The following is a 23,586-nucleotide window of genomic DNA, read 5'->3' on the forward strand; positions in this document are numbered from 1 at the left end:
TTACAAGCACTCATCTACATACTTTTCCGTGATTTACAAGCAGAGTTAGGTATCATTTGATAGGCTATACATTGTATATATGAATATTTAAAGAAGACTGACATTGTCACATACACCTTGTAAATAGTTGTTAACGCTTATTGCATGAAAGGTGACGAAGTGTCTTTATTATCAAAACAACGTTATGAATGATTGATTGCCTATACTAGCAGAGGTTGGAACGCCAGTGGAAATGAAATGGCAGACGTAACTCAAGCCCTGGGTGGAAAATTGGACTGTTTGGGGGAGAAGACTAGACAGCGAGGTCATCGGTCTGGGTGGAAAAGCCAGCACAGGTGTGTTGGTCCTGCTTGACACAGGAAGTAGCCAAGACGGATGGTCGGGGCACCTGTGCGCTGAAGCACAATACAGCAAAGGCCGGTCGGTGTTGTAGCGGGGCTGGAACGATAACCGGACAATACTTCGGAAACTCTGAAAATCTTGGACGCAGCAGAGAGGAACAAGGAAGCGTTACCTAGGAAATCACGCAGGCTGGGTTATTTCCGAGGTTTTTTACTCTGAGAAGCATACCACTGCATGTATTCCTAATTAACGAGGATAAGTATTTCCTGGCAAACTTTCCGTGCTGGACGAAAAGACTAAAATATGGTTGGTAGGCGTTTGGAAGAATCTGTAGAGAGGGAGAATATTCCGTGGTTTCAGGAATATGATTCGCCTTCTGCAGTTACGAGTGAGGGGAGCCAAGCTTTGCTGGGAAGCCAGTGGTGGAGAGAAAGGGGTCTTCCGTTTTGCGCACCCGTGTTTGACGGTCGCTCAGCATCAGCTTTTGTTGGTACAGATGGACTTGCTGCCTTTGCTCTCAGGAGATTTTATAGTTAGAATGGTTAGGCACTGTACTGTTGCGAACTTATATTATTCTAGACTTCGCCTCCAGGTAGGGAGTCGTCATTGAGTATGCAGCGTTCAGTGGTTGAGAGCACTTCTTCTGCCTATACTCACGTTGAGACGTTATCTGAACTCTGTCCTTGTGACTGGTAGTTCGCGTTTCTCGTCTGTAGAACACAGAGAGGAGAAGACAGTATTAGATTATACTAGTCAGAGGACCGTCTTCTGCCATCCTAGTGTTTGAATGAGGGTTTTATTTATATTTTGTGGCTGGAGTTCTTCCATCGACGCAGACGTGTACGAGAATCATCACTCCGACGCACCAGATGCAGTACATATGGTGATATTGCTAATTGCTTCAGCTTATTAGGGCTATAAAGCTAAACAGCTGTGATAACGTAAATCTTATTTCCACTGAGGTTGCACACCACTGTGGGTCATATTTGAAAGTAGTGTCTTCTAGTGTTTGGTACGTAGATGATGTCAGTCATCTCGTGTTACTTATATTAGATCGCATAGCCATGAAACGGGGGCAGATTTGGGCAATTGATCAATCGTATTAGTTAGGAAATTCATTTGTATCTCTTTATGTCCATTGGACACTGATATATAAACAGTTGCAATACATAAAGATTTTTTAATCTACAATAATAGTATAAACAGAAACAGCATTTATCACGTTGTAGTCACTAGTTACCTTAATCACTCATTATGTTTATGTTGTAATTTATATGTTAAAGAGCAAGAAGGAGGAGATAATATCACCATTAAGAGATCCTAAGATCTTCTTCAGGGGGTAGTCAAACAGGGCCAATTCTTCACTTTCGCGTTCAGCGTTTTCCGTTGTGCACATTCATTTTACACCCACCTGGAGTAGCATCTCGGAAGTGTGCAACAGGTGACAGGATGGGTCCTGTGTCAGACTCGGCTAACATAAAAAATGAATGTGTACGGGAGTGAGAAGTAAGTTTGTTCAGGTCACAGGAATATGTCACAGAAAAGTTCAGAAAACTGAATTATAAATGCCTGACGAAAATACTAGAGAAAAAAAAGTTACAGGTTTTTGAGAACAAATAAATTAAGAGCAAATAGATGAAGATCAGTTTTGCTTCATAAAAATAAAGGAACCAGGCTATCTGACGCTTCACTTAGTGGTGGATGGAAGAACGAAGAAAAATGCAGACCATTCATGTCATTTAAAGACAAAAAAGCCTTCTGTTATACTGGACTTGATGTTAATTTTAGGTTGGAGAAGAATAAGGATAATTTATGGAAATAGACATGTAATGTGCAATGTCTGCCCACATCAAGTGGGGGCAATAAAACTACTTATAAAAAAAGGCATGCTCGCGTTGTATAATTTTATATCGAAAGAAAGTGAAAGAAAATTGAAGAACAGAAATAAAAGTGACAGACGATATATCAACTCTAAAATTCGCAGCATCTCTGGCTGAAAGTAAGGAAAACTTAGAATATGAGTTAGATGCGATCGATATCACGTCTGCACAGGATCGTGTGAAGGACAAACAAAACGGAGGTGCAGGTGTCAGACTGCGGTTCATTGGTAGGATACTGAGAGAATTCAGACGTTTTAAGAAGGAGATAACTTACAAAACATAGGAACCATGGTAGGATATTACTCAAGTGTGTTTAAGCCGTACTGGATATGATTAAGACGAGATACTGAACGCACACAAAGAACAGCATCACATAGGGTCACAGGTTTGTTTGACCCACTTAAGAGTGTCACCGAAATGTTGGAAAGCTGGAGTTAGCCGACGCTTGAAGACAGTCTGAAATATTCCGAGAAAACCTACATACAGTTTCAAAAACAAGTTCTAAGTTAAGAATACTGGTATATACTACATCCCCTAATATTGCTACCGTATGGATCGTGAAGGGAAGATTAGAATCATTACAGCACGCACAAAAGAGTTTAAGTAATCGTTATTCCCCAGCTCCATATATGAAAGGTACAGGAAGAAGCCCTAAGCCCTCTGCCGCGTACTTCCCCAGTCATTTTGAGAATATAGAGGTAGATGCAGAGATGTTCTTTGGCTTCTGTACGGGAAGTGCAAATTAGACTGATAAGAAGTTATCTTGATATCTTTCAACATTTTAGCTACAAAGAAGTTTTACTGGTAGTTGTTGGTATGCCTCTCTACAGACAACACGTGTCTTATTTCTGGGCATTTAGCAACACGACTCTCGTCGACCATGGCCGCAGTTGGTTCACGACACGAGCTAAGGAGCAGGGAAAATATATTTTCCCGGCCATCAGAGATCCAACCGTGCTGCCCGCTGCACTACCGTCGATGGTTCGGTTGCTCAGACTCCTCGTGCAATGGTTCAAATGACTCTGAGCACTATGGGACTTAACTGTTGAGGTCCTCAGTCCCCTAGAACTTAGAACTACCTAAACCTAACTAGCCTAAGGACATCACACACATCCATGCCCGAGGCAGGATTCGAACCTGCGACCGTAGCGGTCGCGCGGTTCCAGACTGTAGCGCCTAGAACCGCTCGGCCACCCCGGCTGGCCCTCGCGCAATGGAGACAGAGTTAACATCTGCTGAGGTAGGAGAACTCGGCGCCAGCCTCTATGGCGGCCTTCATCTGGCGCATGTTAAAAGTCATGCCTTTGTGTTAGTACAAATTTATGTGTAATTTGTTACGGTAGTTTTGGAACACGTCAGAAAGCACCGCAATTACGACGAGAGGCGCTCTGCATCGCGGTGTAGCTTGCTCGCCAGGTTTCGAGAGGGTGCGTTTCTGGATGAGGTATCGAATATATTGCTTCCCCCTACTTATACCTCCCGAGGAGATCACGAATGTAAAATTAGAGAGATTAGAGCGCGCACAGAGGCTTTCAGACAGTCGTTCTTCCCGCGAACCATACGCGACTGGAACAGGAAAGGGAGATAATGACAGTGGCACGTAAAGTGCCCTCCGCCACACACCGTTGGGTGGCTTGCGGAGTATAAATGTAGATGTAGATGGTAGGAAGGTTCGAATTTAAATTCTCATAAATAAATACGCAGTTCGTGACTGGCACGTTTGACGAAATATGAGGTAAGAAATCAGCGATGGGCCCGTATTTTTTTGATGTTATCTTTCCAAATGCCCCATAAAGGGATGTAGGGAGGCCACGGAAGCAGCCATCGTGCCACCTACTCCGATCTCTGTTTGCAATATCTAGGAGCCGGGCTTCTCGGCCGTACCGCTTGTCATTTATCGGACATGAACAAATTCTCTGAAACAAATGTTATGTGCTGAATGGAGTGGATCGATAACGATGAAATGAGTGAAGGTACAAAGACATAAAATGACAACAGTCATGTTGAATCCGCAATGCAATGAAAATGGAACATCTGAAAACTTGTTCTCTCAAGCAGATGGCTCAATGCATTTCACCAAGGTCTTTCATCTCATTGGACCTTCAGCAAAGATCCTTTTGTTTCATTTCAGGGTATTTAATACATTTCACATACATGTCCCTTGTGACAGCAGACGCCGAAGTTCTCTGCCAACCTGTTCCTGCAGTGGTGTCGTTCCCATAACATGTGTGAGAATCTCTGGTAGCAGACTCAGGAAATATCAATGACAACAGATCGAGACACAGATGTAGTTGTGCTATGATTAAGTCTAATGGCTTAAGCAACGTGAATAGTAGGAAGTACCGGGTCGATCTGCAGTCTGGCGAAAAATTTCAGATTATTACAACATATTCAATAAATTTTTTCAGTTACACGTCCCACAAGAGTCCCCATGTGGCTTCTCCATGGTTCTCTGCGAAAGATTGTGCAGTCGTAATCTGTCACCAGCACACTGCTCGGCAAAGATGAAGATCGATCAGTAGGCGCTGGATCAAGTGCGCCGATCACGAGAGAGGCCAGAGACACACTGACAAGCACAACGCCGCGATCGCCCTCTCGACTGCATGTATTTAAGCTGCCGTCGCCGACCGGAGGACCTCATTGACTCACTCATCCAGATTGGTATCTGTCAGTACGTGTGCAGAGGGGCTATAGTTCATCACAGGCTACGACAGTATATAGTGACCAGATTAGTGATTATAGCGGGATTAGCAGAGAGAAACCAAGAGTTTGTAATAGCAAGATTCCTGATATTGTCTGCAAGAGGACTTTTACTAATGAGCTTGTACCTCAACACATGGACTCTAATCAAGTTAAGTTTCCAGTTCATGAAAATAAAGAACCGTATTAATTCACGTGTGCATCTATGTTGTAGAAATTGGACATCGGCTAGCCTTAACAACGTCCTCTCCCTTGCTTCGTAGCGGTACAAGACTTTACAAAGATCATATACAAGGCCAAGATTTAAGTTTCTTGGGGTTAAATGAGATGCAGGGATCGCATAATCCCTTTGGCTAACAGATTCAGTTCAGATGAACTTTCTTGTGTTGAGAAATTAGAAAGAGCGATCTGTTTTACTTGGTAAAACATTTCTAAAGCCAATATCGGATAAATATTTCTCTATTTACAACAACCGGCTTCGACAGACTTTGCTGTCATCTTCAGTTCTTCAAATATTTTTGTTATAAAACGTGTTCATTTTCAGTTAGAACTTCTCGTGTATAAAGTACAACCAAGCAACTTCTCTCTCTCAGACGTGGACCTTGAATAATTAGAACATGTCCAGCTAATGGAAACAGATATGCTATTGTGCATTTCATTGTGTACTGTGATTTTTATGACGTAGCAATCACCCGTGAACGTCACATGTATGGACTTCGACATGTGTACAAGGTGCTTTTTGGTTTCAAATGTTTTGTTTATGACAGATGTGTGGTATCGATAGCTACGATGCCACAGCGTAGGTACAAGTTCTTAGGTTGGCACTACGACACCGACGACAGCGCCCTCTAACCCGCCCTGTGCAGCTCTACGAGCGCCGCTCCAGATTCTGCCCATTTGACTCCGAGTCGACGACCAAGCAACTTAGCTTCTACTTCACAGGTGGCTAGCCATTACAGACTTTGTTACTTCAGTTACTTCAATGATAGTTTGTCCTCTACTAGATACCTGTACGGCTTCCCACCTACGTGGCTCATCTCAATCAAAGTTAAGTAAAAGAATGGCTCTGAGCAGTATGGTACTTAACATCTGAGGTCATCAGTCCCCTAGAACTTAGAACTACTTAAACGTAACTAACCTAAGGACATCACACACATCCATGCTCGAGGCAGGATTCGAACCTGTAACCGTAGCAGTCGCGCGGTTCCAGACTGAAGCGCCTAGAACCGCTCGGCCACTCCGGCAAAGTTAAGCAAGCGTAATGTAATCCTGATTCTGTCTATAGTAAACATGTAAAATCTACCAGCAGTACCGAAGCATTTCACCTTTTCCTGCTCCTACTCACTTCCTACGTTCGGCCTACCCTTCAGTATACAGGAGCAGACCCACGCGCCGCCTTCCAGGCTGAAGCTAACAACAAAGTGTGTCGAAACCGGTTGTTGTAAATAAAGAAATATTTATGCGTACTTGGATTTAGAAAGTTTTTACCAAGATTCAGTTCAGAATTGCGTTTGAGGTACATACAGCCCTCTGTTGACACGGAGACACACAGTTCGTCACACAGAAGGTATTACACGTTTTATTCAAAAGACTGACTACATTTTCTTCCGTGTTCCGTAAGAGCGCCGGTGAGTGGGAATGCAGTTACTACGGGATGCGTGGAGGCTGCCCATTGAGGAGTGCGCTCTGGACGTCCAGACGGCCGTCCGTCAGCGATATTAATGCCGGGCCGTCGGCGCGCCTGATGAACGGCTGTGCGGGGCAGGGCGCGACGTTAATGGAGTCCGTGCTCGCTCGCACCCACGCCGCTCCGTAGCCGCGCAGTTGCATCAGCGTGAGGCCGCCTCAAGGACGCCCGCGCCTGAGCGCCACACCTCCCCATCTGCTGCGTTTGCTGGCCACAGTTACTTACTTGCCTCCACTGTCTCTCCAGGTGCAGTACTCATTCTTAGGTTGTAGCCAAGTCCATCGAATACAATAGATCAGCTTATCCTTGTTTTATTGATTTACAGAAGGCTTTCAATAGGATACAGTTAACAGACGTGGTTGACTTGCTCTGCCATGAGGGGATTCCTTTCAACTTAATAAAAACCATTTGAAAACATTTACTCCAACAGCTACGTCCAGGCGAAATTCGGTTCCAGATTAACTAGCTGCATAGCAGTTAATAGTGGAACTGGACAAAGTGAGTCTTTCAGCCCGCTCCTTTTTAATTAGCCGTGGTCGAGGTGACAGAAGATGTTTTCTGGTAGCGGTTATAGAACAGGACACGAAGAAATAAAAATCATATGTTATGCTGACGATGCAGTTCTGCAGGCAAACAGTGAGGATAACAAGCTGAAACTTTTACAAATATTTAACGTGGCAGCTAAAAAACCTAAATATGGTCACATTTACTCAAATAAAACCGAATGTATGACAACATCTCTGGAACCAGTTAGATGAAAACTGGAAGTGGATGAGAAAGTTATTCAACAGTTAATGACGTTTAAATATTTTGGTGATAAACTGTCCAGCAGTGGAAATATCGAAAAGGAGTTAGAGATCAACTAGCAAAAGAAAAAAATGTCTCAGTATGTTTAAACGATACTATTCGGCAAACAAGCATATAGGAAAAGATGCAAAGGTAAGAATGTAGAAAACAACAGTGAGACCAATTACGGTGTACACAACTGAGGCAAAACCGGAAACATAAAAAACGAAAAGACTTTTGGAAACCACAGGTCGAAAAATTCTGGGAAAGTTTACAGGAAACACACACACACACACACACACACACACACACAGAGAGAGAGAGAGAGAGAGAGAGAGAGAGAGAGAAGTGAAAGCATTATAAAAGAATGTAAAGTGAACTACATCAGTGAGTGATGTTAACAAATTTCTCTTCTTCAGAAACGCTTTCCTTGCCATTGTGGTCTTCAGTCCAGAGACTGGTTTGATGCAGCTCTCAATGCTACTCTATCCTGTGCAAGCTTCTTCATCTCCCAGTACCTACCGCAACCTACATCCTTCTGAATCTGTTTAGTGTATTCATCTCTTGGTCTCCCTCTACGATTTTTATCCTCCACGCTGCCCACCAATGCTAAATTGGTGATCCCTTGATGCCTCAGAATATGCCTACCAACCGATCCCTTCTTCTAGTCAAGTTGTGCCACAAACTCCTCTTCTCCCCAATCCTACTCAATACCTCCTCATTAGTTATATGATCTACCAATCTAATCTTCAGCATTCTTCTGTAGCACCACATTTCGAAAGCTTCTGTTCTCTTCTTGTCCAAACTATTTATCGTCCATGTTTCACTTCCATACATGGCTACACTCCGTACAAATACTTTCAGAAACGAGTTCCTGACACTTAAATCTATACTTGATGTTAACAAATTTCTCTTCTTCAGAAACGCTTTCCTTCCCATTGCCACTCTACATTTTATATCGTCTCTACTTCGACCATCATCAGTTATTTTGCTCCCCAAAGAGCAAAACCCCTTTACTACTTTAAGTGTCTCATTTCCTAATCTAATTCCCGCAGCATCACCTGATGTAATTCGACTACAGTTCATTGTCCTCGTTTTGCTTTTGTTAATGTTCATCTTATACCCTCCTTTCAAGACACTGTCCATTCCGTTCAACTGCTCTTCCAAGTCCTTTGCTGTCTCTGACAGAATTACAATGTCATCGGCAAACCTCAAAGTTTTTATTTCTTCTCCATGGATTTTAATTCCTACTCCTTATTTTTCTTTTGTTTCCTTTACTGCTTGCTCAATATACAGATTGAATAACATCGGGGAGAGGCTACAAACCTGTCTCACTCCCTTCCCAACCACTGCTTGCCTTTCGTGCCCCTCGACTCTTATAACTGCCATCTGGTTTCTGTACAAATTGTAAATAGCCTTTCGCTCCCTGTATTTTACCCCTGCCACCTTTAGAATCTGAAAGAGAGTATTCCAGTCAACATCGTCAAAAGCTTTCTCTAAGTCTACATATGTTAGAAACGTAGGTTTGTCTTTCCTTAATCTTTCTTCTAACGTGAATCGTAAGGTCAGTATTGCCTCACGTGTTCCAATATTTCTACGGAATCCAAACTGATCTTCCCCGAGGTCCGCTTCTACCAGTTTTTCCGTTCGTCTGTAAAGAATTGCGTTAGTATTTTGCAGCTGTGACTTATTAAACTGATTGTTCGGTAATTTTCACATCTGTCAACACCTGCTTTCTTTGGGATTGGGATTATTATATTCTTCTTGAAGTCTGAGGGTATTTAGCCTGTCTCATACATCTTGCTCAACAGATGGTAGAGTTTTGTCAGGACTGGCTCTCCCAAGGCCGTCAGTAGTTCTAATGGAATGTAGTCTACTCCCGGGGCTTTGTTTCGACTCAGGTCTTTCAGTGCTCTGTCAAACTCTTCACGCAGTATCGTATCTTCCATTTCATCTTCATCTACATTCTCTTCCATTTCCATAATATTGTCCTCAAGTACATCACCCTTGTATAGATCCTCTATATACTCCTTCCACCTTTCTGCTTTCCCTTCCTTGCTTAGAACTGGGTTTCCATCTGAGCTCTTGATATTCATACAAGTGGTTCCCTTTTCTCCAAAGGTCTCTTTAATTTTCCTGTAGGCAGTATCTATCTTACCCCTAGTGAGATAAGCCTCTACATCCTTACATTTGTCCTCTAGCCATCCCTGCTTAGCCATTTTGCACTTCCTGTCGATATCATTTCTGAGACGTTTATATGTGTGCTCCCTGCCGCCGTTGGATAAGCAGCTGCAGCAGCAAGTCGTATACTCCTAGCTCACTCATTTGTTACATAGTTTAATTCTTAATTTGTTTGCGTGTTTTTGGTACTTGCATTGTTTAATTAATAAATTTCGGGCGTATTATAGTATTTGAGAGTTGTAGCATCGCGTTTTAGTACCTGAATAGTGTAAATTCGCGTAGTCGTCTGTCAACTGTTTTTGTTTTGAACGGCCAGTGTCGGTTGGTCACAGTCAGTGTGCTCCCTGCCGCCGTTGGATAAGCAGCTGCAGCAGCAAGTCGTATACTCCTAGCTCACTCATTTGTTACATAGTTTAATTCTTAATTTCTTTGCGTGTTTTTGGTACTTGCATTGTTTAATTCATAAATTTCGGGCGTATTATAGTATTTGAGAGTTGTAGCATCACGTTTTAGTACTCGAATAGTGTTAAATCGCGTAGTCTCCTTCCGCCGCCGAGCAGTGTGTCAGCAGTGCACAAGTGGCAGCATTACTGCATTTACTAGGCAATCTTGTATTTTAATAACCGCTTCAATTTTGTGTCGTTTTGTTTGCGCTCTCTGTAGATTAGTTCAGACGTTCTTTGCACAGTTTTTAGCATGGATAGGGACTGCAACTGCTGTGTTCGGATGCAGGCTGAGTTGGCATCCCTTCGCTCCCAGCTTCAGGCAGTGTTGGCTTCGGTCACACAGCTTGAGGCTGTTGCCAATGGGCATCACTGTGGGGGTCCGGATGGGGGTTTGTCGGGGACGGCCAGCTCGTCCCACGCATCCCCCGATCGGACTACGACTGTGGTTGCCCGGGATACTGCCCGCATTGAGGCTGATCCCTCACCTGTGGTAGAGTGGGAGGTCGTCTCAAGGTGTGGCAGGGGGCGAAAGACATTCCGGAGGGCTGAACGGAAGGCCTCTCCAGTTTGTCTGACGAACCGGTTTCAGGCTCTGTCTCAGGCTGATACTGATCTTCAGCCTGACATGGCTGCTTGTCCTGTTCCAGAGGTTGCCCCTCAGTCTGCAAGATCCGGGCAGTCGCAGAGGGTGGGCTTACTGGTAGTTGGGAGCTCCAACGTCAGGCGCGTAATGGGGCCCCTTAGGGATATGGCAGCAAGGGAGGGGAAGAAAACCAAAGTGCACTCCGTGTGCATACCGGGGGGAGTCATTCCAGATGTGGAAAGGGTCCTTCCGGATGCCATGAAGGGTACAGGGTGCACCCATCTGCAGGTGGTCGCTCATGTCGGCACCAATGATGTGTGTCGCTATGGATCGGAGGAAATCCTCTCTGGCTTCCGGCGGCTATCTGATTTGGTGAAGACTGCCAGTCTCGCTAGCGGGATGAAAGCAGAGCTCACCATCTGCAGCATCGTCGACAGGACTGACTGCGGACCTTTGGTACAGAGCCGAGTGGAGGGTCTGAATCAGAGGTTGAGACGGTTCTGTGACCATGTGGGCTGCAGATTCCTCGACTTGCGCCATAGGGTGGTGGGGTTTCGGGTTCCGCTGGATAGGTCAGGAGTCCACTACACGCAACAAGCGGCTACACGGGTAGCAGGGGTTGTGTGGCGTGGGCTGGGCGGTTTTTTAGGTTAGATGGCCTCGGGCAAGTGCAGAAAGGGCAACAGCCTCAACGGGTGCGGGGCAAAGTCAGGACATGCGGGGACCAAGCAGCAATCGGTATTGTAATTGTAAACTGTCGAAGCTGCGTTGGTAAAGTACCGGAACTTCAAGCGCTGATAGAAAGCACCGAAGCTGAAATCGTTATAGGTACAGAAAGCTGGCTGAAGCCAGAGATAAATTCTGCCGAAATTTTTACAAAGGCACAGACGGTGTTTAGAAAGGATAGATTGCATGCAACCGGTGGCGGAGTGTTCGTCGCTGTTAGTAGTAGTTTATCCTGTAGTGAAGTAGAAGTGGATAGTTCCTGTGAATTATTATGGGTGGAGGTTACACTCAACAACCGAGCAAGGTTAATAATTGGCTCCTTTTACCGACCCCCCGACTCAGCAGCATTAGTGGCAGAACAACTGAGAGAAAATTTGGAATACATTTCACATAAATTTTCTCAGCATGTTATGGTCTTAGGTGGAGATTTCAATTTACCAGATATAGACTGGGACACTCAGATGTTTAGGACGGGTGGTAGGGACAGAGCATCGAGTGACATTATACTGAGTGCACTATCCGAAAATTACCTCGAGCAATTAAACAGAGCACCGACTCGTGGAGATAACATCTTGGACCTACTGATAACAAACAGACCCGAACTTTTCGACTCTGTAAGTGCAGAACAGGGAATCAGTGATCATAAGGCCGTTGCAGCATCCCTGAATATGGAAGTTAATAGGAATATAAAAAAAGGGAGGAAGGTTTATCTGTTTAGCAAGAGTAATAGAAGGCAGATTTCAGACTACCTAACAGATCAAAACGAAAATTTCTGTTCCGACACTGACAATGTTGAGTGTTTATGGAAAAAGTTCAAGGCAACCGTTAAATGCGTTTTAGACAGGTACGTGCCGAGCAAAACTGTGAGGGACGGGAAAAACCCACCGTGGTACAACAACAAAGTTAGGAAACTACTGCGAAAGCAAAGAGAGCTTCACTCCAAGTTTAAACGCAGCCAAAACCTCTCAGACAAACAGAAGCTAAACGATGTCAAAGTTAGCGTAAGGAGGGCTATGCGTGAAGCGTTCAGTGAATTCGAAAGTAAAATACTAGGTACCGACTTGACAGAAAATCCTAGGAAGTTCTGGTCTTACGTTAAATCAGTAAGTGGCTCGAAACATCATGTCCAGACACTCTGGGATGATGATGACATTGAAACAGAGGATGACAAGCGTAAAGCTGAAATACTAAACACCTTTTTCCAAAGCTGTTTCACAGAGGAAGACCGCACTGCAGTTCCTTCTCTAAATCCTCGCACCAACGAAAAAATGGCTGACATTGAAATAAGTGTCCAAGGAATAGAAAAGCAACTGGAATCACTCAACAGAGGAAAGTCCACTGGACCTGACGGGATACCAATTCGATTCTACACAGAGTACGCGAAAGAACTTGCCCCCCTTCTAACAGCCGTGTACCGCAAGTCTCTAGAGGAACAGAAGGTTCCAAATGATTGGAAAAGAGCACAGGTAGTCCCAGTCTTCAAGAAGGGTCGTCGAGCAGATGCGCAAAACTATAGACCTATCTCTCTGACGTCGATCTGTTGTAGAATTTTAGAACATGTCTTTTGCTCGAGTATCATGTCGTTTTTGGAAACTCAGAATCTACTATGTAGGAATCAACATGGATTCCGGAAACAGCGATCGTGTGAAACCCAACTCGCATTATTTGTTCATGAAACCCAGAAAATATTAGATACAGGCTCCCAGGTAGATGCCATTTTCCTTGACTTCCGGAAGGCGTTCGATACAGTTCCGCACTGTCGTCTGATAAACAAAGTAAGAGCCTACGGAATATCAGACCAGCTGTGTGGCTGGATTGAAGAGTTTTTAGCAAACAGAACACAGCATGTTGTTCTCAATGGAGAGACATCTACAGACTTTAAAGTAACCTCTGGCGTGCCACAGGGGAGTGTTATGGGACCATTGCTTTTCACAATATATATAAATGACCTAGTAGATAGTGTCGGAAGTTCCATGCGGCTTTTCGCGGATGATGCTGTAGTATACAGAGAAGTTGCAGCATTAGAAAATTGTAGCGAAATGCAGGAAGATCTGCAGCGGATAGGCACTTGGTGCAGGGAGTGGCAACTGACCCTTAACATAGACAAATGTAATGTATTGCGAATACATAGAAAGAAGGATCCTTTATTGTATGATTATATGATAGCGGAACAAACACTGGTAGCAGTTACTTCTGTAAAATATCTGGGAGTATGCGTGCGGAACGATTTGAAGTGGAATGATCATATAAAATTAATTGTTGGTAAGGCGGGTACCAGGTTGAGATTCATTGGGAGAGTCCTTAGAAAATGTAGTCCATCAACAAAGGAGGTGGCTTACAAAACACTCGTTCGACCTATACTTGAGTATTGCTCATCAGTGTGGGATCCGTACCAGATCGGGTTGACGGAGGAGATAGAGAAGATCCAAAGAAGAGCGGCGCGTTTCGTCACAGGGTTATTTGGTAACCGTGATAGCGTTACGGAGATGTTTAACAAACTCAAGTGGCAGACTCTGCAAGAGAGGCGCTCTGCATCGCGGTGTAGCTTGCTCGCCAGGTTTCGAGAGGGTGCGTTTCTGGATGAGGTATCGAATATATTGCTTCCCCCTACTTATACCTCCCGAGGAGATCACGAATGTAAAATTAGAGAGATTAGAGCGCGCACAGAGGCTTTCAGACAGTCGTTCTTCCCGCGAACCATACGCGACTGGAACAGGAAAGGGAGATAATGACAGTGGCACGTAAAGTGCCCTCCGCCACACACCGTTGGGTGGCTTGCGGAGTATAAATGTAGATGTAGATGTAGATGTAGATGTATATTCCTTTTTGCCTGCTCCATTTACTGCATTTTTATATTTTCTCCTTTCATCAATTAAATTAAATATTTCTTCTGTTACCCAAGGTTTTTTACCAGCCCTCGTCTTTTTACCTACTTGATCCTCTGCTGCCTTCACTACTTCATCCCTCAAAGCTACCCATTCTTCTTCTACTGTATTTCTTTCCCCCCTTCCTGTCAATTTTTCCATTATACTCCCCCTGAAACTCTGTTCAACCTGTGGGTTAGTCAGTTTATCCAGGTCCCATCTCCTTAAATTCCCACCTTTTTGTAGATTCTTCAGTTTTAATCTACAGTTCATAACCAATAGATTGTGGTCAGAGTCCACATCTGCCCCTGGAAATGTCTTACAATTTAAAACCTGGTTCCTAAATCTCTGTCTTACCATTATATAATCTCTCTGAAACCTGTCAGTATCTCCAGGCTTCTTCCATGTATACAACCATGCCTAGGTATGAAGGGATTAACCAATGAGTGGTACATGCCGAGCATCCGACACCAACCTCTTTCCCTTTAAAATGACTTCTCTAAGGCAAGAAAGGGAAATTTCTGTATGGTTCCCCTAAATTCAAATAACTAAAGCAATATTTTGTTGGTAATGTTGGCAGTAGCACTGAGTTATCTCTTCTGCATAGAGTTTTCTGAAAATTGGGTAGTTAGGTATAGCGGAGGATAATTTCGGACACTTAGGCTCCTTCCGCGGAGGGAGAGAGACTTCTGGTCCTAGCGCCGCGTCGCGCACGCTTGCTGACGCCGACTGGGGCGATACGCACCTGATAGGGATCAGCGCGGTCTGGGGCATGTTTGCGAGTTTGGAGTAAGTGTTGCATTTCCATTAGCGCTATCCACTTCCTGAACAGCTCACAATTTGTGGGATTAATTGTATTGTTTTGTAGGTCTTGGCCTCGTTTACTTTGCATTCGTGAGCTGCAACAGATTAGGAAAGCGTGTAGCGTTTCCAAAGCAGTCTTCTATGTAAATAGGGCATCCTCCCACTATGTTAGCCGGACATTCTAGGTTAAGTTGAGCTTGGAAATTTGTGGTAAGTTCCTTTGGGACCAAACTGCTGAGGTCATCGGTTCCTAGGCTTACACACTACTTAATCTAACTTCATCTAACTTACGCTAAGGACAATACACACATCCATGCCCGAGTATTTTAGATGACTTCGTGCTGTGTTGGAGCGATTTCTCGATCAATTTTAAGAGACTTAATGTTCATTCCTTTGTAAACTTATTCTCTGTAATTTTAATGTGATATCTCAAAGTAAATAAATGAGGTGCTGAACTCAGACTTGATTTGAACTGATTATAGTTAGGTGACCCTTTAAAAATGAATATAGTCAGTTTATCCACATTTCTGATTTGTTTTTCTCCCTGTGACATTATTTAGTCGCAGTACGTTGCAAAAAACTTTCTAATTATTCAGCTTATAGTCAGATATTGCGATCAGTTGTTTAAGTGAGGCATAATGAGCACTGCACTCGTTCGTCTAGCGTGCTTTTGCCGATCTTGTAACTAAAGTCCCATTGAATGTCTCAAGCCACAGACAGAAATAAACGACGCAATTTCGACATTATGTTGATGTAGGACAAGCAACCTTTTTGTTTCACAAAGAGTTTATTACAAATCTGATACAATTGCAGTACATATATTTTGCGACTACTTTCGAACCGAATGGGTCATTTTACTGAGGTTACAATGAAAAAATACTCTGTCGGAAGAAAATTAGTACACCTGGAGAGGTGCTGTTGATTTTGATCCAGTCAGAGCGTATGCCACCTTGCGGATAGTAGACGTATCGATAAGTTTCAACGTCGTACGCCAACAGTTAGTGTAGTGGCATAGCTATCAGAGCGCCATCTGTGTCTACCCTTTAATAGAGAATGATCACAGCCAGATGGTTCAGTGTGGTGCAAACGTGTGAAGCAAGCAGGTAAACATGTCACGGACATGTACTAGTGCTTCCAACAGCCAACTGAGTGAGTTTGAAAGAGGTCAAAGTGTGGCCTTCCGAGTGGCGGGATGATTCTTTCGGATAACTGCGGCACAAATTGGGCGTGTTGCGTGAGTAGTGCAACGATGCTATCATCAGTGGTCGCGTGGACATTCTCACACCCGTCGACAAGGTTCTGGACATCCACGCAGCATAGCCGACCTCCAGGATCGTCGTATTGTAAGGGCAACAGTGGGAGAAGGTACAGGTATCACGGCACAGATACGTGGGCTTGTGAGCCCAGACGTGTCAATACGAAATGTTGCGAACTGGTTATTAGCAGGGAGACTACGGGCACGCACACCTCTAACCTGTTTTCCACTCACGCCGTAACATCGACATGCACAGCTCGACTGGTGCCGTCAGAGGGTCGCTTGGAATGGCGCTCCGTGGTCTTCAGCGATGAAAGCAGATTCTGACTAGAGCGCATTCGTGCAAGACACACTGGCCCCGGCACAGGCTTTATAGTCTGGGGTGCGATAAACTACAACTCTCGTTCACATTTGGGGTTTCTAACGAGCGCTCGGTATGTGCAGAATGTTGCTAGGCCCAAACTTTTGCTGTTGTTGCAACAGGTAGGTGATGTGTTATTCCGAAAGGATAATGCTCGCTCACACACTGCCAATGAAAGTCTACGTGCGCTGCAAGACATGTAGCATGCCCTCTGGCCAGCACGACCTCCAGAGTTGCCTCCAATCAAGCACGTTTGAGGTATGATGGGGCGTGAAGACTCGTACGACTCGGTAACCGTTACAAAAATATGTGAGCAGGTCCAGCAGGCGTGGGATAACTCATCACGGGATAGTATTCGCCATTTGTACGATCGACTGGATGCCGAAGTCATTGCCTGCGTTGCCGCCCGTGGAGCCCACACCACGTACAAGTATGGGAGTTTAAGTATGGGTCGATATCTGGTACTTCAGAATGGCTTGTGCTGTTGATCTGTAAATGTACTCATTTCACGTTCTCCATACGCACTGTTGCAACAATAAATCTTGAGTGAACTTACCGAGCGAGGTGGCGCAGTGGTTAGCACACTGGACTCGCATTCTGGAGGACGACGGTTCAATCCCGTCTCCGGCCATCCTGATTTAGGTTTTCCGTGATTTCCCTAAATCGCTTCAGGCAAATGCCGGGATGGTTCCTTTGAAAGGGCACGGCCGATTTCCTTCCCTATCCTTCCCTCACCCGAGCTTGCGCTCCGTCTCTAATGACCTCGTTGTCGACGGGACGTTAAACACTAATCTCCTCCTCCTCCTTGAGTGAATTTTAAATCTCTAAAAGGGTGTATTAATCTTTTCCGGCAGTGTAGATGTCAGTGAACAGTAAAATACAAATATGGAATTACAAATCTGAAGAGTTGTTAAAAACTTGATAAAGAGAGGCCTGCAGCTAATGTGCCTGATCTTAATGATAACCGTCCAAAACTGGCAATACATTCAACACATAGTGACAGTAGTAACTGTGACAATATACGCTATGTCATCAAAAATATGCGGACACCTGGCTGAAAATGATTTACAAGTTCGTGGCGCCCTCCATCGGAAATGCTAGAATTCAGTATGGTGTTGGCCCACCCTTATCCTTGACGACAGCTTCCACTCTTGCAGGCATACGTTCAGTCACGTGCTGGAAAGTTTCTGGGGGAATGTCAGCCCATTCTTCACGGAGTGCTGCACTGAGGAGAGGTATCGATGTCGGTCGGTGAAGCCTGGCACGAAGTCGGCGTTCCAAAACATACCAAAGATGTTCTCAAGGATTCAAGTCTGGACTGTGCAGGCCAGCTCATTACAAGGACTTTATTGTCTTGTAACCATTTCGCCACAGGCTGTGCGTTATGAACAGGTGCTCTATCGTGTTGAAAGATGCAATCGCCAACCTCGAATTGCTCTTTAACAGTGAGAAGCAAGAAGGTACTTAAAACATCAACGTAGGCCTGTACTGTGATAGTGCCACTCAACAACAAGCGGTGCAAGCCCCCTCCATAAAGAACACGACCACCACATAACACCACCGCCTCCGAATTTTACTGTTGGCACTGCACACGCTGGCAATGACGTTCACGGTGCATTCGCTATACTCACACCCTGCCATCGGATCGCCACACCAAGTGAAGGCGTCGTTTGGCATTTACAGGCGTGATGTGTGGCTTATGAGCAGCCGCTCGACCATGAAATCCAAGTTTTCTCACCTGCCGCCTAACTGTCATAGACCCTGCAGTGGATCCTGATGCAGTTTGGAATTCCTGTATGATGGTCTGGATAGATGTCTGCCTGTTACACATTACGACCCTCTTCAACTGTCGGCGGTCTCTGTGAGTCAGCAGACAAGGTCGGCCTGTGCGCTTTTGTGCTGTACGTATCTCTGCATGTTTCCACTTCACTATCACATTGGAAACAGTGGACCTAGGGATGTTTAGGAGTGTGGGATTCTCGTGTACAGACGTATGACACAAGTGATACCCAATCGCCTGTCAGCGTTCGAGGTCCGTGAGTTCCACAGAGCGCCCCATTCTGCTCTCTCACGATGTCTAATGACTAATGAGATCGCTGATATGGAGTACCTGACAGTAGGTGGTAGCACAATGCACCTAATATCCAGAAAGATGCAGAGGACTATTTCTTGGAAGTGAAGTGCTTTCTCCACCCTCCCAACGATGGAGAGCTGTCTCACATGATTTACCTGGTTGATATGCATGTTGGTTTGAATGTAGAGGGGCCCTAATTATCCACTTCTCCCCAACGTATACATTAATCAGTTTTTCCGATGTTTTGAGAATGAAGGAGGTCAGACTGATTGGTCTCATATCATTGGCCTTGTATGATCAGTTCTCCTGGCTTTGGAATGAAGACAACCTTCACTGCCCTCCAAGCACTGGGAATGATTCCTACTGCTAGGCTAACCCCGAATAACGTACATAGGACTCTTATGAGATTCTCTCCTGCCTTTTGCAGGAGAGTTGGAAAGATTCCATCTGGGCCAGGTGACTTAAACGGTTGGAATGTTCCCACCACCCACTGGATTTTGTTGACATCCACACACTCCTTGGCCGATTCCCAGTCCGAGTGCCTGAGAACTATTGTCTCTCTGGGATCACATTCTGGTCTGTGCTGTCAGGCAGATCATATTGAGGGGGGATGGGTTGGGTTGATTGGGGGAAGAGACCGAACAGCGAGGTCATCGGTCTCATCAGATTAGGGAAGGATGGGGAAGGAAGTCAGCTGTGCCCTTTCAAAGGAACTATCCCAGCAATTGCCTGGAGCGATTTAGGGAAATCACGGAAAACCTAAATCAGGATGGCCGGACGCGGGATTGAGCATATCGAAGAAAGTGAGTTTTGAGGAGCAGTTCCTGTGTGTCATGTGCTGTCTTTGTATTTTCCCAACTTCCTTCCTCAACGTACCTCCTGGATTGTCTGGTACTCTAATGAGGATTCTGTGAAGTCTGGCATGAGCAGCTGTGCTCTCCACTTCCTCACAGAATGCCTTCCAGGATGACTCCTTTGTTTGTCTAATTGCAAGGTTGTAGTTGACAAGGGCCTCACGATATTTTTCTCATTGTTCGCTACAACTCACAAGGTTAAACAGTCTTTGTACCTGTTTTATTTGTGTATCCAGATTATTATTTCACAAAGGCACACTCCTATCTGTGCACTTCTTGGTGACTGTGCAGTTTTCCTGATATAAGGTCACTATGGCAGAGGTAACAGCCTCTGATACTTCCTCAGTCTCTACTGAATTCCTTATCGAGGTTTTACTTTCCGATAGGTCTACTTCAAGGTTCCTCCTATATGTCTCCCAGTCTGTTTTCCTGGGATTCCTGTAGGTCATGGTCTGTCTGATTCCCATTTCAACCTTGAATGTAACGAACATGTGGTATGATGAGGATGGCTCTAACCCCACATGTCATTGTTTGACATAGCTGCCCAACATCAGGGAACCAAAGGTTATGTCAATTACTTCTTCCATTCTTCTGTTCCTAAATGTAGGTTCATTGCCCCTACTCAGTACCTCCAAGTTGTTAGCTTAAAGAAATTCAAGCAGGTACTCACCTCTACTGTTGGTGTCCTTGCTGTCCCGCACTAGGTTGTGGGCACTGGCGTCACATCCCACCAACAGTTGGTCACCTTGCCGATAGCAAGCTACTACCAGTCTCCTCACCTCCAAAGGAGGAGGAGAAGGGCAGCCTTTGTAAGGAAGGTATGCTGAGGTCAAAACAATTTCCCTCATGATACCTTCCTCACATTGCTGCTTTCTAATGGTCACTAGGTCCCTGGAGCAGAAATCCAACATTGGCATGAAAGAAATTCCATGTCTTACATAGATGCATGTTCTGGAGTTTCTTAGATTTCTAGCATAAATCAGCTTACCTCCAGTGCCACAGAGACCTGATATGCCCCCTTTATATAAGTAGGGTTCTTGTATCAGGGCCACATCCAATTTCTGTCTCCACAGGCAGCGGCTCAGGGCAGCAGAAGCTCCTTTACTGTGCTGCAGAGTAATCTGCAGCACCTCCAGTCTCCGTGTTGCTACCATCACTGCCTTTGAGGTCTTTGATAGCCCCGATGGTGACCTGCGAGAACCCTGAAAACTATTTCAAGTCTTACTCTTGCATCGCCTTCAGCGACTTCTCTCCGACCTCCACCACCAGGGTTCGGTACAACCTTCTGGTTGATCACTCTTCAGTCATCTGTCGAGACTTTTGGGTTCTGGACCCCTAATTTCTCGAACATAGTCTTAGGGGAGACGTCCTTGAGGATCTTTGGTACCCATATTGATACCTTTGCGGTCCGCTGCCGTCTTGACCAGCAGCTTCGCATCTTCCCATGAGGATATCATGGTCGCCTTGTCCTTAATCCATTCTACTGTGTGCACCCTCTCACAGACATAACTCAAGGCACCACGATCTAGATAGACCCTCCTGAAGCTCGGTCCTGGACCAGCGTCCCCCCCCCCCCCCAATCTTTTCAAATAGGTCCATGTGTACAAGTTCTTGCTCCTGAGAGGTGATGGCTACCAGTGGATAGCCTTCCTGGACAACTGTCATCTCAAAAACTGTGACTGCAGTACTATAGGTCTGTTTCCCTATTTCTTGCCTCAGTTTTTTCGAGCTCTCTTGTCCAGGGAAGAGGGAGTCTTAAATTCCTCCCTTATCCTCTTGCTGCCTGTCTTCGACGTTGTGGGGGTCTGCGTGTCCCCTTCAATCTGAGACCTTTTTCTTGGGGGTCTTTTGTTCAAGCCCCTTCAATTCCCCCCACTTGCCTTTAGGAAGCCATTCTTTCCCTTCCTTTTTTCTCTGTTCCCTGAGTAGTTTCCTCCTGTGGGGTCCCAGACAAAGCTTTAATCTATCTGCTCCAACTTATCGGTTACAGTTCCTACTTCTGGCTCAGGTCTAGACACTGATTCAGTAATGGAAACGCCTTCCATTGGTCCTGACCCCGATGTTTGCGTGTCTGAGCTCTCAGTTTGCCTCTCAATTTGTTTTAATTTATTTTCTTTAGTCGTGTCCATATTGGTCCCACGAGATTTGGGGATCTACATGGTCCACACCAGGGATACCCCTTGCGGTGTAAGGCTATTTACTCAGGGAGGTCGCCCAGTATCCTTGAGGCTCCGTTTGCGACACATCTTCCCATGTGACACGTACCCCTCGGCAAGGATCACATCACACCTTGGGTTGGAAAAGGGAATTGGGTAGGGCTAGGAGTGGACAGGGAAGATGGGACGTTGTGGAGCACTCTTAGTCTGATACATCAGCTGAGGCCTTTCCGGCAGTAGGGCCTCTACCTTCGGCATAGCCGTCAGCTTCCCGCGGATACGCAAGCCTCTCCACCCACACGGACAGTGCTTCGTCAAGGTGGTGTCTCCCGGAGAGGTTTACATATTTAGAATCGTTTGAAAAACAATAAAATGCTATTTGTCTTGCCAGTAAATTAATACAAGCGACGCTAACACAGTAGTAACGGAACAGCATCTTACAGCACTTTTTAGCCATGCGCTATCAAATTACGATCGCCATCCATGTCTTATAATCATTTTAGTTGTGTATCAATTTCGTAACAAATTATGATTTATTACAAACGACAAAACACAGGAACGTATCTGCTTAAGACGTGTATCATTATAACAATTGGGCGGTACTGGGCAATCATACCGTGTGATCAAAAAACGTTTCAACATAATTCCTACGCATAAATTACGTATCTGTCGATATATTAACATAGTGACGTGACTTAATTTATAGCTGGAGTGCTTACCTATTACAGATCACATTCAAGTGATATGTCCATCACAATGCGCTCTCATAACGATGCTTTGTGCCAAATATCAGTAAACATGCGGCGATCTAATGCTTATTTGCTGCTGGGGTACCATAGCTGGTATAGGTATCTGACATTAAAGAAACATCAGACTAAACTAGCCATTATGTCAGGCTTGCATGTCAAAGCCTTCTACATGTCATCAATGTTTTACCTTTTAAAAATACGTAAATTGTAAGCGTGAGTATCATGACACCTGCTGATGTCTGTACATAGTTTTCGTATTGTTATAACCAATAGCAACAACACCAAAGAATACGTAATAAAAAGTCATTGGTAACGATAAGCGTGCGTTCAATATAAAATACACATAAAAGACAAAATTAATATAAATGTATTCTTGTGTTTTTTCCGTTGTAATAAACCAAAATTTGTTCACAAGAAATTGTTTCGCAACTAAAATGATTATAAAACATGGCGGTTCTAATTTGGTCGAGCATACCTGAAAGATTGTAATAATTCAGTGCTGTAAGACGCTGTTTCATCACTATTGTATTACTGTCAATTGTATCAATTTAGTGGCAAAGCAAGTGGTATTTATTGTTTTTCAAATGATTCTAAATATATAAATGTTTTGATGATAGCGACTAGTACGCACAACATAACCATTTATATTTGTGTAACAAACTGTCATTGGTTATATTGACTGTAACGATCAAGAAGGTGCTTTAACACCGTTCTATTTAAAATGCGACGCTCCCATTGGCCGCGGACGCGCGCTTGAATACGTGGCGTGACATTCACGCCATCGAACGTTTCCTGGTACAAGTGGTGGTCACCCTTAGTTAGGGCACCTCCGGTTTCCTTCCCTACCCGCCCCATTCCGAGCTTTTGCTTCGTCTCTAGAGACCTCGTCGTAGATGTTAATCTCTACTCTGCTTTCCTTCTTTGATAATAGGTACATATTGATTCTCTGCTGATTTTGTTTATAATTTTACAGTTCAATTTGTAATGTGATTTAAACGTACAATAACATCTATGTCCCCTCTCCCTTATTCTGCACCATATTCTAATTCTGTCTGTTGTTTGGAGCGCTGAAGTATTTAATATACTTACATAGGTCAACTTTTTACAACAGTTATCAAAGTAGGTTGCCTACATCTGT

This window comes from Schistocerca cancellata, chromosome 1 (genome assembly GCF_023864275.1).
Source record: "Schistocerca cancellata isolate TAMUIC-IGC-003103 chromosome 1, iqSchCanc2.1, whole genome shotgun sequence".
Classification (NCBI taxonomy): Eukaryota; Metazoa; Arthropoda; class Insecta; order Orthoptera; family Acrididae; genus Schistocerca; species Schistocerca cancellata.